Consider the following 18022-nt stretch of genomic DNA (forward strand, 5'->3'; position numbering starts at 1 on the left):
GATGAGGTCTGGACTCTTCTAAGTGGTCTTACACTATTGTTAAGGGTCTCTTTTGAGTGGTCTACCAGGGCTTATGAGATTATTACGGATATCATTTTGGTGGTCTGCCAAGGTATAAATGGTCATTAGGGGGCCCATTCCAATCATCTACAAGGTCTTGTTAGGGGTCCCAATTTTGTGGTCTACCAGATCTCACACAGTTGTTAGAGGTCCCATGTTGGTGGTCTACCAAGTGTTACACGGTTGTTAGGGGTCCCAATTTTGTGGTCTACCAGATTCTATATGATTGTCGAATGCCCCTTTTTGGTGTTTTACCAGGTCTTGCACTGTTGTTAGGGGTCACATTTTGGTTGTTGGGGGTCCCATTCCGATCATCTACAATCGTTCTTGGGGCCCCATGTTTGTCGTCTACCAGATCTCACACAGATGTTAGAGGTCCCATATTGGTGGTCTGCCAGATCTCACACAGATGTTAGAGGTCCCATATTGGTGGTCTACCAAGTGTTACACGGTTGTTAGGGGTCCCAATTTTGTGGTCTACCAGGGGTTAAATGGTTGATGGAGGTCCCATTCCAATCATCTACCAGGTCTTAAATGGTTCTTGGGGCCCCATGTTGGTCATCTACTAGCTCTCACACACTTATTAGGGGTCCCATATTGGTGGTCTACCAAGTCTTACATGGTTGTTAGGGGTTCTATTTTAGTAGTCTACTAGGTTTTACATGGTTATTAAGGACCCCATTTTGGTGGTCTACCAGATCTCACACAGTTGTTGGGGGTCTTATTATTAGATGTAACATTTTGGTGGTCTACCAGGTGTTAAATGGTTGTCATGGGTCCCATATTGGTAGACTACCAGGTCTTACACAGTTGTTAGGGTCCCATTATTAGATGTACTATTTTGGTGGTCTACCAGGTGTTAAATGGTTGTTAGGGGTCCCATTTTGGTGGTCTACCAGGTCTTACACGGTTGTTAGGGGTTCCATTTTAGTAGTCTACCAGGTTTTACATGGTTATTAAGGACCCTATTTTGGTGGTCTACCAGGTCTCACACAGTTGTTAGATGTCCTATTATTAGATGTACTATTTTGGTGGTCTACCAGGTATTAAATGGTTGTCATGGGTCCCATATTGGTAGACTATCAAGTCTCACATCGTTGTTAGGTCTTATCTCCTCAGTTTTGACTGGAAATTCAATAAATGAAGGGTGTTCTCTTACTGTACAGTGCCGTGTCTGTCTGAAACAATGGTGTCTTGCTCTTCTGCCATGAGAACAAATTAGATCTTTTGTTTTCTGCACAAAAAGGATCATTTTTGAATGAAGCAAAGCGTCTGTAGTGAAAACCCTTTCACACTGATGTAGCTCTGGAGTCAATAAGTATCAGATGTATCAACATCGAGAGGCAGAACCTGACGAGCCTGAACGGAAGCTTTCTTTAGTTTCTGGAGAGCGTTTTGACAGAGCCGTTCGAGGAGGTAATGACCTGCAGACGGACGGCTCGGCGAGACAGACTTCACACCTCGCTCTCGCGGCATCTCTTATCTCTTACGGATCGTCGGACTGTAAAGGGAACCAAGAGAGAATAATATTCACACGATATCCGTCTTGTTACCAGACGATTCTCTCCCCTGCAGTGAAACAGGGGGTTCACTTCATTTAGAAGCAGGCCGAGGGACATAATCTGGCCTAGTTCTCCTGATTTATGATAAGGTGTCAAACAAACTTTTCTGCACTTTTCCCCTGTTGACTTAGGTATGCAGAATTCCTATTCTTATGTATAATTAGCAGTGATCTAAGGTTGTCATAGGGGTGTGCATGCGTGTGTATGTGTGTGGGAGCAGTGAATAATGACCCAGGAGAATGGACCACAAGGCCGTGTCAGGGGCAGAGTGACTGTCACATGTGGGACAGGAGCCTAGAAGCGCCGAACTACATCTGCTGTGTCTGAACAAGCGGCGGCGTTGGCGAGGAACAAAGAGGAAGCTCTGCGATTATCAGAGGAATTACACCGTTGCAATTAATCACGCATACAGTTACAGCCGTCCTCTATGGGCATTAACGTGGAGACATATTTGTGAAAAAAACAGAAGAGGCACTCTATACTCTCAGGATCTCTCAGTGCAGCTCCCATCCTGCGTGAAAAACCCTCTCAGACGTGTTTTACAAGGCCGTTTGACCAATCGTGCGCTCGTTTGGGAGCGAGAAAGGGCCCTTCACATTTTGCCTCCCCCGGATCCCCGCCTATAAGCGAGAGTGCAGCGCTAATAATCGCGTGCTGTCTTTCAGCTCGAAGTTCCCCAAAAGTGCTTTAATAGTGTGTATGTGTGGAAGGGGGGCACTCATCAGGCCTGACACTAATGTGAAGCGCCGGCTGGGGTGACGCTCCACATCCATTTCCCTGGCCAGGCCCTCGTAGTAGCGAGCGGAGCAGCCATGCAGAGAGGCATCTAATAACTGCGCTCCACCAGTCTGTGGGTGGGTCAGTGAAACAGGCTCAGTGCAGTCCAGTGGATCCGCTGGGCAGGGAAGCTGGAGCTGGCCCAGGGTTGGCCTCAATCTGCTCGTTCGGAAGCTCTGAGCTGAGGACAGCGGCAATGAGTGCCAGTTCAACATCATTCAGAGCAGTAAAAAGGTGACCCAGTGGGTAAGAGTGAAAGAGACTGAGATAAATTCTTAGAAGTAATAATGTTTCAAATGGAGCTTTGAGGGATGCCATAGAAGAACCACTTTGGGTTCCGTAAAGAACCATAGGCCTCGTTCAGTAATATCTTCTCCTTTTATTCGTTTTTAAGAAACATCAGATTCATGATGTGTTTCTAAAGAGCAGAATTGTTCACAAGCTGGTTTTAAGAAGACATTTTGGTAATTAGGCCCTCATGAAGAGGTAGTGGGAAGAAGTGGAAGAACATTTTAAAGATTTAAAGAATCATTTATTGATCTTAAGGTTCTTCATGCTCACACATCTCCATAAACATCTCCATAAATAAAAAAGTGGTTCTTCTAAAATGTTAAAAGTATAAGACCCTTTTGTATAAAGTAACTTTTGGAGGTTCTTTAATTTAAAACTGTGGAGAAACCTCTTAAGGTGTTTTGAGGAACCTTTAAAAAAAGGCTTTTAGAAAGGAAAGGTTACTTAAAGGTTCACTTGAAAGCCTCAAAGCACCTTAAAATGTTCCTCTACAGTTACAAACAAAAGAACCTCAAAAAATGCATCTTCCATTTTGAACAGTGTATTGCATCATGTGAAGAACCATTCGAAGCGCCTTAATTTTTATGAGTGTATATTTAATATCTGCATTTTGTAATTGTGACTGAAAAAACAAAGGATTTTGAAAAACGCTCTCCAGAGTGGAGGTTTTTGAGAGGTTATTTTTCAGTGGTTTCGTGTAGACGGAGAAAAAGCAGCTTTTTGAAAACGCAGACATCGCCATGCTAACTTGTGCAAGCTTGGTCCAGACTACACTGTAACAGAAAGTCCTGAGCTCTAAACTAGGATGAAAAAGCTCAGATTCTCTGCCTGACGAGTGGGTGGCTGATTCAGAGACAGTGATGTTGCCACAACAACAGAAAAAAGCTCTTTTTATTCTGTTAAAAACGGGTGTGTGAGCCTGTATGAAAGATAGAGACACACTGGTTGAATGGTGACAAATGATTTTGCTGTATTTAGGTCTGTTTTAGCTGTTACACTGTTTCTTTGACATCAAGCATTGTGAGGTGACAGACAGTAAGAAAAATATGTACATACACTACATGGACAAAAGTATTGGGACACCTGCTGATTCATCATTTCTTACAAAATCAGGGGTATTAAAAAGAGTGTCCTGCTTTTGTTGGAGTAACTGTCTCTACTGTTTAGGCAAGGCTTTCACAGGACCACTGCTCCACACCTCAGTGCTGAGGGGGCTTTATACCCCTATAGCTCATGCCTGGCATTAGGCAGCATGGTGCCAATAGGTTCATATTTATCTGCTCCAAAGAGTACTTCTCTACAGGGACTAAGCTCTATGTGTGCATTTGCACATCTGTGTCAGCAATGGGTGCAACTTAAAGTAGCTAAACACTTAATTAGAAGGGATTCTTTTACAGATACAAATATGGATGATGTGCCAGTGTACAGTGTCCGGCCATGTAGGCGGATAGATTTTCAAAACAATATTCTGAGACAGAGAGGTAAAGAGAAAGAGCTTGAAAACGAGGTGTTAGGATCTCCTCTAATAATAATAACAGCGGTAATAATAATTATAGGAATATGGTAATATGATACACTTGCCACAGCCTGTAATATTTAGCATTTTGTTGTTACTGGATTTCTGCAAATGAGAAGAAGCAAATCTTTTACTCTTTGGCTCAATCCTCCTGTGGCTGGATGTGAAAGGCGTGCAGAGGAGAAGAAAAAAAAACTTAAAGCAATTATCAGCTTAATGAGGCACAGTGATTCTCCCAGGAACTCCACATCAAAACAATTAACCAAAGTAGCGGGAACATGCTTCCTTTTTTTAAAGGCGAAAATCTGGGATGTGTGTGTGTATCTGTGTGTGTGTGAAGTCATTAAAAGTGCATCGCATACATATAATCATTTCCTCGCTACTAGTCAGAATACTTTCATCTGCACGAAGCTTCACAAGGCACATTTTCCACCAGCGACTCATTTGCTATCAGGTTCTTGTCCCGCTCACACCACCCATATAGAACATAAGGGGCTACAGAACTACTATAGCACACTAAACCAAGGTAATCACATCAGCCATCCAGCACAGGCATAAATCACAGCAATGGGAAAATAACACAGCATTATATTTAATGTTTAGGAGCATTTGAGTTCAGTGATTACGCGTTTGTAACAACACAGGCGGTGCTAAATTGCCGTTTTAAATACTGATTAATCATACACACTTCCTGCCGGAGATTTAATGTGTCCTTCGTCTCTCACGCGAAGGGCATAAATACATTCCGCAGCTGGTCATAATGTGCGAATTAAGCTCCTCTTTGCAGGGTGAGGTGCTAAGCCCAGTGAACCATTACAAACTCATTATTACTTCTATAAATGATTGATCCTTTAAGAGGCGCGGGGCAGTACACCTTTACAATTAACCCACAAGCTATTAAAATTTTGGCAGAACAGCGAGGCGCCAAATAAATCACACAGTTTTACACCTTTTGCACATCACATAGTTAAGAAAACGCCGGCATAAGGAACCGATTTCTGTGGGGCATTAAAAAAAAAAAAAAAAAACAGCTCCCACAGCCAGCTTCCTCTCTAGGCTTTTGGAGGCACTCTCAGAAGAAAATCAGTGGGGATATGGGCATCATTTAAGTCTTAATGAATGTCATTACTATTGTCGTCCTTAACATCTTGAAACTGTGGCTTATTTAGAGTTTTAGGTAGCTATTGTAAATTATTCTGTATCTAATATCAGTATTTATTATAGATGATTCTGTATCTATTGTAAGTGATTCTGTATTTACAATAAATGATTCAGTAACTGCAATAAATGATTCAATATTTACTGAAATTGATTCTATATCTATTGTAAAAAAATAATTCAGTATCTAATATAAATGATTCAGTGTCTATTATAAATGATTCTGTATATAGTATCAATTAATTTGTGTCTATTATAAATGACTCTATATCTACTATAAATGATTCAATAACTGCTATAAATAATTCAGTAACTACTATAGTATATTCAGTATCTATTGTAAGTAATTCTGTACTTACTATAAATGATTCAGTAACTGCAATAAATGGTTCTATATCCATTAAAAATATTCTAAATCTATTGTAAATGCTTCCATATCTACTATAAATGAATCAGTAACTGCTACAAATGAGTCAGCAGCTATTATAAATGAATCAATATCTACTATAAATTATTCAATAACTGCTATACATAATTCAATAACTACTATAGCATATTCAGTATCTACTGTAAGTGATTCTGTAGTTACTATAAATGATTCAGTAACTGTAATAAATGGTTCTATATCCATTAAAATGATTCTGGATCTATTGTAAATGATTCTGTATCTATTATAAGTAATTCTGTATCTAATGTAAATGACTTTTTAAATAATTCTGTATCTACTTTAAATAAATCAGTATGTAATATAAATGATCCAGTAACTGCTCTAAATGCAATACCTACTATAGCATATCACGTATCAAGTATCTATTGTATGTGTTTCTGTATTTACTATACATGATTCAGTAACTGCAATAAATGGTTCTATATCTATTAAAATGATTCTGAATCTATTGTAAGTGATTTTTGTAGCTACTGTTAATCATTCAGTATCTAATACAAATGATTCAGTATCTATTATAAATTGATCAGTAACTGCTATAAATAATCACATATCTAACATAAATGATGCAGTAAATACTCTAAATATTTATGCATTTATTACAAATAAATATAAATATATAAATATATATTAGCTATAAATAATTCCTATAAATAATTAATGATTCAGTAACTGCAATAAATGGTTCTGTATCTACTATAAATGAATTACTATAGTAGTAATTACTATAAATGATTCAATGTGTAATAAAATGATTCAGTAACTGCTATAAATGCTTCAGTGTCTACTATAAAAGTTTCAGTATCTACTATGAATGAATCAGTAACTGCTATAAATGATTTAGTAACTGATATGGAACTAATATGCAAAGGGGTTTGAGAGCAAATAATTTATATATGGGCTTATATGGGGTTTAGGGTTGAACGGGTTAAAATGATCTTACAGCCATCATAAAGCTGCTTTAGAGTTCAGATCTAAATCAGCCGTCCAATGTCTAGGTCAAACCTGTAGGATGCCATTTGGGAAGCTTGCCCCTAAAAGCTTCTAATGGTGAGTTTCCAAGTCTTTCTCTAGAAGTGGCACCAAGGCCGAACTCACAACTGATCTGTTCCTCATAATACATGGATTAGCTCCTTATTCAAGGGCACTGAGACAAAATACACAAGGGGAGCAGGTCTTACAACACTCAAGGCCTTGACACAGATGCCATTTCATGGTGCACCATATGGAGTCTGAAACTGCCACAATATGGTTATGGATGTAGGACACCACCGGCTCATACATCACATGTCTTACAGTTGCAAATTTGCAATGGCAAACTGTGACTGTTGGAGCTAGACCTTCAGTTTGGGACATAAATGTCAAAACGAGGAAAAAAAACACCTCTGTGATAATTCAAATTTCTTCTAGCACCCCTCCTGGGGTTTCTGCACTGGTGCACATGAGTATTTCCATTTCTGTGGACATCTCGACTGAATACAGACATCTGATGCCCGTGAAAGTCATTCCATTGGGGCTTTTTTCATATTTGAAGCTTTTGAAGCACATTAACATATACTGTATGTGTTACCTTGTATGAAGTAGTTTTAGTGGCTAGAGCCCTGACACATAGCTGCCACCACTGTTTTCCATTTCTAATAACCTGGTTACACCACTACTTGTACTCTCTGTGAATGATGTAGGCCTTTCTTGGACTTCCAGAAGGCCTAGAGTGACTTCTTCTCACAAACTGGTCCCACACTTTGGAAATCTTGATGTGATTGGCTGATTAATCTTTCACTTTGTAAATACACTGGTAGTTAATCTGATGTTCTCTTGGCTGTTTCCACAGTGGCTTGCAAATGTTTTGGCACCCTAGTCAAATCATTCTTGATTCTTGAATCCTGATGCATTTTGTTGTCAACCAAAACTTCCAGACTTCTAAAAACTCCAAACGTTCTGTTGCTCCATCCTCTCCCGCAAATCCTATCTGATGTCTTGTTAGAAACCCATTTCTAAAAATGCAGTATAGGGAATTGATCAAATAAGCCCATTTACATGCTATATGCAAATACGTGCACTTAGCTACATTCCAGTTCCCCAACTGGTAGTGCAGCTTTTAGCCAGATTAATTACACTGGTCTAATTGAATTCTCATTGCAGTGTTATTTGAAGCCCCCTTCAAAAAGTAATTATGCGTACATAGTAACGAGGGCTAACACTCCCACACTCTCATTTGATGGCTCACATCATTCACAGCTCCTGTACCGTGTCATGTCTTCTCAGTAGCTCACGCTGCCTTTTTCCAACAGTAGAGCCATTTAAAAAAGCTCCTTATAGAGTTCGCACCAGTGAAATTATAATAGAACTGTAGGCAGGTATGGATTAGCGTAGCTGTTCGTTTCAGTGGCCACTGCCCCACAGTGGGTGAAGAGAACAGCATGAGGCTGACAGCTTGGCACCACACCAAAGCCTGGAAGGCCCCCAAAGCTTTAGAGAGTTAACATCAATTTAATGTTTGGAGAGAGTGGGCATTGTCTTACTCACCTTAGCACTTTACAATGATCTCTGTGCTCTGATGGGAAAATGGGACATTAATCTGGGCCCGGTTATTTAAAAAGGATCTTAGTGCTAAAACTATTTTGGCCCAAAAGCAATAAACAGGAACCTGTGAACGAGTAGAAAAAGAAATGACAAGAGAAATGAACCAGTGTGAATAAGAGCTAACATTCGAGAGGCAGCCCAACAGTCACATACAGGTATGGCACACCAGTGCAGTGATTGGGTCTGTAGGTGTTTGTGAGAGAACGTTGGACTTGAGAGAGATAAAATTGTGCCGTGACGTTCACTTCAGATCTTTGTCAATTATGCCTTTGGGAAAGGAAACCCCAAGTCGTAATTTCCTTTGTCACTATCAATGTGAGAAAGACTCCTGAGGAACTCCTTCAAGTAAAAAACCCATTCCGCACCTCCAGCAAGTAATCCTGCAGCCACAGTGTACGGCACCCATGTGGCTGAGATTGTTTTCTCCAAACAAGGATCGGGAACGGACGTGCACCACCAAAATCCTTCTCACTACAAGGAGATTTATTCGGTTTGAGAAAACGTTTAACTTGGTAAAGCTTCACCCTCGTTTGAAAACACAAACATAATTTAATGTTAAGGCATTATAATAAGCAGAATTAATTGTGTGGGTTTGCGGTTGAATGTAATTCAGTTATCAAAACTCAAGAGGGAAGGTTTTTGGTTTGTTCTATTAATTTCTAAGCTGTTTACTGTTTTTTTTATCGAGCCCCAAAAGTATCAGGTTAATAAAATGACATTTATAGACATGTTCCCTCCATTTAATAAATTGGTTAAACAATCCGTTCCCTCAATTTAACAATCCTCTCTTTTAATTTCATAAAATGTTCCCTCAATTTAACAATCCATTCCCTCAATTTAACGATCCGCTTCCTTAATTTAATAATCCGTTCCCTGAATGTAATAATCCGTTCCCTCAATTTAACAATCCATCATCTCAATGTAATAATCTGTTCTTTTAATGTAATAATCTGTTCTCTTAATGTAATAATCTGTTGTCTCAATGTAATAATCTGTTCTCTCAATGTAATAATCTGTTCTCTTAATGTAATAATCTGTTGTCTCAATGTAATAATCTGTTCTCTTAATGTAATAATTTGTTCTCTTAATGTAATAATCTGTTCCCTCAATGTAACAATCCATTCCCGCAATGTTATAATCTGTTCCCTCAGTGTAATAATCTGTTCTCTTAATGTTATAATCTGTTCTCTCAATGTAATAATCTGTTCCCTCAATGTTATAATCTGTTCTCTTAATGTAATAATCCATTCCTTCAATGTAATAATCTGTTCTCTCAATGTAATAATTTGTTCCCTCAATGTAATAATCTGTTCTCTCAATGTAATAATCTGTTGTCTTAATGTAATAATTTGTTCCCTCAATGTAATAATCTGTTCTCTCAATGTAATAATCTGTTCCCTCTATTGAACAATCTGTTCTCTCAATGTAATAATCCGTTCCCTCTGTGTAATAATCCATTCCCTCCATGTAATAATCTGTTCCCTCTATAGAACAATCCATTTTCTCAATGTAATAATCTGTTCTCTCAAAGTAATAATCTGTTCTCTCAAAGTAATAATTTGTTCCCTCAATGTAATAATCTGTTCTCTCAATGTAATAATCTGTTGTTTTAATGTAATAATTTGTTCCCTCAATGTAATAATCTGTTCTCTCAATGTAATAATCTGTTCTCTTAATGTAATAATCTGTTCCCTCAATGTAATAATCCATTCTCTCAATGTAATAATCTGTTCTCTTAATGTAATAATCTGTTCTCTCAATGTAATAATCTGTTCCCTCAATGTAATAATCTGTTCCCTCAATGTTATAATCTGTTCTCTTAATGTAATAATCCATTCCTTCAATGTAATAATCTGTTCTCTCAATGTAATAATTTGTTCCCTCAATGTAATAATCTGTTGTCTTAATGTAATAATTTGTTCCCTCAATGTAATAATCTGTTCTCTCAATGTAATAATCTGTTCCCTCTATTGAACAATCTGTTTTCTCAATGTAATAATCCGTTCCCTCTGTGTAATAATCCATTCCCTCCATGTAATAATCTGTTCCCTCTATAGAACAATCCATTTTCTCAATGTAATAATCTGTTCTCTCAAAGTAATAATCTGTTCTCTCAAAGTAATAATTTGTTCCCTCAATGTAATAATCTGTTCTCTCAATGTAATAATCTGTTGTTTTAATGTAATAATTTGTTCCCTCAATGTAATAATCTGTTCTCTCAATGTAATAATCTGTTCTCTTAATGTAATAATCTGTTCCCTCAATGTAATAATCCATTCTCTCAATGTAATAATCTGTTCTCTTAATGTAATAATCTGTTCCCTCAATGTAATAATCCGTTCTCTCAATGTAATAATCTGTTCTCTTAATGTAATAATCCGTTCCCTCTGTGTAATAATCTGTTCCCTCTATTGAACAATCCATTTTCTCAATGTAATAATCTGTTCTCTCAAAGTAATAATTTATAACTTCATATATATATATAAGGTTTATTCAGTACAGTTAAACTGAGAGTAAGGCAAGGAAGTGAGAACTTTTGCCATGAGAAGAAGATGGCTGAAGGATCGATTTATGGTGTGTGTAGTAAAGGAGGGAAGGTTTGGGTGTAGTCCTTCTCCCAAACTTGAAAAAACAGCTGGTCAGACTGTTAGAAGCACTAACATCCCTATTAGTGTTTTTTTTTGTTATTTGTTTGAGGGGTGAATGTGGACTGCAACTGAGGTGAGTCAGTCACATGCTGTGAATGTAAACTGTCAGTGTTCAGTGCTTGTGGGCCTGTGAAAAAAACACAAATTCACCTCAGCTCCACTGAAAAATATAGAACTTCCTGTTTTACATCGCCCATCTACCATCATTACCATGATGCACAGGGGTCAGGAGGGTCGCCCCTCACTTCCTCACTCTCATAACTACAGAGCTTCATTATAGTTACTGAAAAATCAGAATGCTTGTCATTTTGTACAAAGACTTTCACAACAACGCACCCAAACCGGCCTACATGGAGGCAGAGACCAACTGGTGGTAACTGCTTTAAATACTGTTTTGTTCTTTATTTTTATGTCAAATTCATACAGTATCTGTGTTTAGTGACACTGAATTGACATAATGTTGGGTTAAGAGAACCGTCATTGTAGCTCAGTGTATTCCTGGTACGTCAAAGTGACAATAACGCTGATGCTGTGACAGTCATCCAGGTGAAACTCACTGGAAAACAGAATAAACACTCAGGCATGTCTCATGGACTTGCCACTTTTTTTAGTAAGACTGACATAAAAGAGTTCTGAATAACATTAGATATATATATATATATATATATATATATATATATATATATATATATATATATATATAGTGAAGGTTTGACACTGACTGATGTGACACCGTTGTGACACTGTTATGTATATATCCTCTGGCCCTCAAGAGAAGTAAGCCTTGCTGTTTAGGCAATTGTATTAATACCAGTGGAAACGCCACGACAGTACACAACAGAATTCTGGCATTTTCCCATACCATAAAATAATGCACCAGTCCAGAGCCAATCAGGTGTTAACACCTGTGTGTGACTCTGTATTGACAGAGTTACATATCTATACTGTCTCCAAACTAAAGGAAGTATTCAGTTGCTTTTGAATCTCTGCAGTAATGTTATGATACCGCAATAATCTTGCCCTTAAATTAAAGTGATCAAAACTATGTCATGATTTGGACTTGATTATACCCAAAGCACTATGACTACCATACCTAATACATTTCCAGGCAAAGTTCTTTGATGATTTTATATTATATTATAATTATGTATATTATAATATATATGTATATATATTTCAGAATGTTTGTGGACACCCCTTCAAATGAATGCATTCAGCTACTTCATTGTTGACGCATATGAGCAAATGCACACACAGCTTGTCTAGTCCCTGTAGAGAGGTATTGCCAATAGAATAGGATTCTCTGAAGCAAATGAACCTGAACCCATTGGCACCATGCTGCCTAATGCCAGGCGTGGGTTAGAGGGGTATAAAGCCCCCCAGCATTGAGGAGCTGTGGAGCAGTGGATGAACTGTGTTCTCTGGAGTGATGGATGGTGGAGCTCCATCCAATAATTTTGAGATGAGTTGAGGAGTTGGGGATGATAAGGTGGGGTTGTGATCATCCAGCATCCTGACCTCACTAATGCTCTTGTTGCTGAATGCAATCAAATCCTCACAGCCATGATCCAGAATCTAGTAGAAATCCTTCTTCCCTGGACAGTAGAGACAGTTACTCCAACAAAAGCAGAATAAACTCTTTTATATCCTTGATTTCAGAAGAAACACTAAATAAGCAGGTGTCCCAATACTTGTGTCCATATAGTGTAAATCAGGGCTTAATGATGGTAAATCAGATTAGCTGCTGCTGCTGATGCTGTTGATGGAGTTGAACACATCCTCCACGCTGTGCTGGCTGGACTGGGGGGCGTCCAGGAGAAACCTTGAGGAACCGAGCTCTGTTCTTCAGACTAGCTCACCGACAAGATCTCACTACTTTCTTTCTTTAGAATGAGAAGCTCTTTTTTCTCTTGTTTACTGGATTTATGTTCACCTGCTTTATTTGTTCTGATGAGATCTGGAGCTTCTACAGTAAAACTCTCTCACTGCTGAGAGGCATGATTTACAATAATGTGATTAGGGGCCTAGGATCTCTGCACAGTGCTGTATTTATGTTAATTTGCAATCAATCAACTGCTGTATAAATAGAGAATACAGGACAGATAAGAAGAAGGACTAGACGGGGATCTGTTCTCCTCTCAGTGTAATACAGTTGTTTTCCATGTCAGTCATTCACCAAGTACAGGAGACACTGCAGACTCTTTTTGAAGTGCCTGCCTTTGTTCAATTTCCCAACTAGCCTCACTTGGCACCTGTCATATCATCAGCATTACGCTAGTCTGACACCCCGCAAATACTCAGAGCTACAAGGTCAGTTGTCATAACAAGCTATAGCATTGCAACCCGGAAGGTGTCATGGTATAACCTTGTGTCTACAAATGTATCGTTGCTGTCATGCAACGTTTTTCACTTCTTGAAATAATGACATAATGCGAATCTGACAGTTGTTCTTTACAATGTGTCAGAATTTAATGCTGAATGGACCAATAGAAACGGCCCATTGAAAGTTAAGCAAGTGTTCCCCTTCCAATTATGATACATGTTTGTGCTGGTTTATGTCGTAAAGTTGTTGTAATGGGGTTATAGAAGTACCTCACTGCAGAATCTATTGCTTATTCCTAAGAAATTCCAGACTAAAATATTGACCAAACTATTAAGTTTAAAGTAAATTTTTCAGAGAACTTGAAAATTCTTCGTTCCTTTCAGATGCATGGATCCGAGGACCTTAGGAAATCTGCAATGATCAATTTGCTTCACAGCATTGCTTTATTTCCCCAGTCTAACTCTAATAGACTGCAGACTGTTTACAAGAATGGATTCATTACCAGGTGAACATCCTGGAAATCTAGTTAAAAACAGTCCGTCTTTGCAGTTTTTGCAACTAAGTTCCTAAATAGAAACCGTCCAGATGGGGGTCGGGGTTCAAACAATGTTCTGAAACACTATCAATGCTTTTTATAGGTGGCAATGATGTAATGCACCTTTAAATGAAACGTGCCAAACAGGTTCTTTATACAATGTCACAGAAGAACATTTGCATTATTAATAATATTGTATTATATTGTTATCGATAACTAGTAGTGTTATTAGGCAAGTAGAGGAGTATAGCTGTGCCCCTCTAAATTCTGTTTGTGCCCCAGTACAACATGTAGTCTAGAAACGCCCCTGCTTTCCTTAGGCCATTCTTTAGAGAATCTTCTAATTTTATAAAGTATGAAGCATGGAGACAGGATGCATGCATGGGATTTCTTTATTACAGTCCAGGTAAGAATTTGTGGGCAGCAGATAGGCAGGCCCAGAGATTCTGTCAGATGGCCTGGACCAGGGCTGCTCAATCCCATTTCTGGAGATCTACCACCCTGCAGAGTTTAGCTCCACCCTGTATCCAACACACCTTATCCAGGTAATAAAGGCCTTCAGGAACAACTAAACATTATAGTCAACTGTGTTGGATCTGAACTCTTCAGGGTGGTAGATCTCCAGGACCAGGATTGAGCAGCCCTGGCCTGGACAGTCCACCCAACTGCTAAGATGAGTTAAATTTAAGAAGAGCCGAAGCTGGCCTAAACGCACCATGAGCCGTATCGGGAACCTCTCGGGCTACCTCAAGGTCCTAAACTAGCAATTCTTAGCAAGGAGCTCAGCGTCAGAGCTCCTTAAGTACCCCCAGTCTCAGGTGAAACACATGAACATTAAACAAGACACTGAACCGGCACAATGAACCAGGAAGTCCTTATTTGGGCTTGTGGGCGGCGGCTCGGAATCGCCCTGGGAGAGAGCGCAATACCAAGGAGCTGATAACCTTTAATGGAAGCCAATGTAAAAGGTTTTATTCATTCATCAAGACATTTCTGTGAAAAACAACCTACAGCCATAACAACGAACACACCCTGCCTAATACTGAGGAGGTCCCCCTTGTGTCGCCACAACAGATCTGACCTTTCGAGACCTGGATTTAACAAGACCTCTGCAGTCGTCCTTTGGTTTCTGGCACCAATACTAATGTTTACAGCAGATCCTGTAAGTCCAGTAAGTTGTGAGGTGGGACCTCCAAGGATCGCATCAATGATCCTTAGAAGCCCTTGACCTTGCCACTGATGATCCTTTCTTGGTCCACTTTTGGTCAGTACTATCCACTGCATACCGAGAACACCCAACTGGACCTTCCTGCCAATTTGCAGATGTTCTGACCCAGTGCTCCAGCCATCACAGTTTGGTTCTTATCCAAATGTCTCAGATTATCACGCTTGTCCATTTGTCCTGCTTTTAACACCAACATCACCTTCAAGGACGGACTGTGCTCTGGCTGCTTTTACAGGAGCCACTGTAGTTTTTCACTGTGTTACTGTGTGAGTGGCCTGTGACGGGACCTATTGTACATTCTTGGCCTGAATAGCGTTCCCAGTAAGCAGGGTGGCAATATCTGCAGAGAAACAGGAGAAACAAATAAGAGGACAAACACCTTGGAAAAACAGTCAGAACTGGAAACCTGAAGTTAGAAACTAAGAAATAAAGGCAGAGCTAACCAGGAAACCCAAACAGGAGAGACAACCCTGAAACAGAGAGTGACCCAGAAGCTTCCAAGACTAAACACAGAGGACAAACACAGCTGGACACCAAAACAACAAGATGCTCTACTAAGACTGAACTGAGGTTGAACAGGCAAAAGACGGGGTGTATTGTCCCCATTATGGGACACCTACGCTGAATTTAGTGTAGGTTTCTCAGGCAGGTTCTTCCAGTATGTTGGAGTAACTGTCTCAACTGTCCAGGAAAGAAGGCTGTCAACTTGATTTTGGAGGCGAATTGCTTTGAGGATTTGATTGCATTCAGCAACAAGAGCATTAGTGAGGACACCTCATCCCAAACCAACTCCTCAACTCATCCTAAAATTAATGGACGAAGCTCCACCATCCATCATTCCAGAGAACACAGTTCTTCCACTGCTCCACAGTCCTCGTTAATTTCGCAGAAGCTGACTGTGATATCATGGGTTCTCCTTTACCTTCAGTCCAGCTCCCATGCTGCTCATGAGACTCACCCTCAGTGAGTAAAGTACAGCCTCCAAAGTCCAGTCTTAGAAGTCAGAGCATTTCCTGCTTCTCTCCATCCAAATCCTCCCAAACACATTCAATGATGTTGAGGTCTGGAGAGCTCTGAGAGCAGCAGGAGCTTCAGCAGTTTGCTTTAGACCCGCAGTGCTGAGTCATCCTCTCACATTAGAAGGATGGACACCAACATCTGTAAATGTTCTCAGATCTGAGCTTCATTTTCTCCTCTCACACTAAGCTCTAAGTATTGTTTATCTGAGTGGGCAGGGTTGGTGGTCTACTAGGTCTTGCATGGTTGCTAGGGGACCCATTTTCCTCACCTGATTTTTGAAACATCTCCTGAAAAAATGAGTAACTTGCACTTAGTGGTCATTTTGACTTGATACCCCAGTCTTTTCAGACCCTAAGGCCTTATTATACAGTAAATGGAATGATTACAGTGCAAACCACACTGCTCCATGCTGGGGGGCTTTATAGGCAGCATAAAAATATAAAGCAGCAGGTGCACGTATTTGTCACTGTACAGTGTACACTGTACAGCGAAATGTGTCCTCTGCATTTAACCCATCTGGTAGTGAACACACACTCACATGTGAGTACACAGTGAGTACACAGTGAGTACACAGTGAGTACACAGTGAGTACACACACACACACCCAGAGTGGTGAGCAGCCAACTCCAGCGCCCGGGGAGCAGAGAGGGTAAAGGGCCTTGCTCAAGGGCCCAACAGCGGCAGCTTGCTGAGCCCGGGAATCGAACACACAACCCTGTTATCGATATCCCGGCGCTCTAACCGCTGAGCCACCACTGCCCCTGTATGTTTATCTATGTTCAGGTTCATCTGCTCCAGAGAGTCCCATGCTATTGTGCAGTACTTCTCTACAACGTCTAGACAAGCTGTGTGTATGTGTGTGCATTTGCACATCTGTGCCAGCAATGGCTGCAACCTAAAGTATCTCAATGCATTTGTTAGAAGGGTTGTCCACACCCCATATATATGATATGGCATCCTCGAGCGCACAGTTCATTAGCTGCTGGAAATCTTCGTATTCAGTCTGAGCGCAGGGCGATCGGAAACGGAGCTGGATTGTTATAATTCAGTGATTAGTGAGAAGAACAGAAAAAAGTGAGGCTGTGTGTGGGCTGAGTACCACTCTAGCAGGAGAGCAGGATTACAGTGGCGTTCGCGCTGTAGGCTGCCGCACTTTCAGCGTGTGTCCAGCTCCGCTCGCCCGGCCTGGTGGGCTGACTGCGCCTGTTACTGTGCAGAATCAGAGATAATTGCCTCGCTGCTCCTCTTATTAAAGAGGCCATCTCCTCTCATCTGAGCTGGAGGATTGCAATTCTTTTTTAGTAATGCAATTTCTTTTCAGCCAGAATGGAACTGTGCCAAATGATCCTCGGTGTCTCCCAGCGTCCTTTTTCATCTTAGAGGTCTCTGTAGATGTTTAAACAAGAATGGTCTTGTCTTCTGTTTGTTACCAAGAGGTGTTCTGGGGAAAGTAGATAATAAGGCACTATTAAAGCTCACTTAATTGGATTTAAAACTATGAAATAAGAATTTATTAGCAGGCGGCCAAAGATATTGGCTAATATACAGTACTGTGCAAAAGTAAGAGGCCACTCTTCACTAATTTGGCCCTCTCTGACAGGTCCAAACAGTCATTAGACACTCCTGTCCCGTGTCAATGAGTGTGATTTGCACTGAAATCATTCCATTTACTGTATAATAAGGCCTTAGGGTCTGAAAAGTGTCAAAATGACCACTAAGCGCCAGTTACTCATTTTTTCAGGAGATGTTTCAAAGATCAGGTGAAGAAAATGGGACCCCTAGCAACCATGCAAGACCTAGTAGACCACCAACCCTGCCCACTCAGATAAACAATACTTAGAGCTTAGTGTGAGAGGAGAAAATGAAGCTCAGATCTGAG

The sequence above is a fragment of the Salminus brasiliensis genome, chromosome 10, assembly GCF_030463535.1.
Source record: "Salminus brasiliensis chromosome 10, fSalBra1.hap2, whole genome shotgun sequence".
Classification (NCBI taxonomy): Eukaryota; Metazoa; Chordata; class Actinopteri; order Characiformes; family Bryconidae; genus Salminus; species Salminus brasiliensis.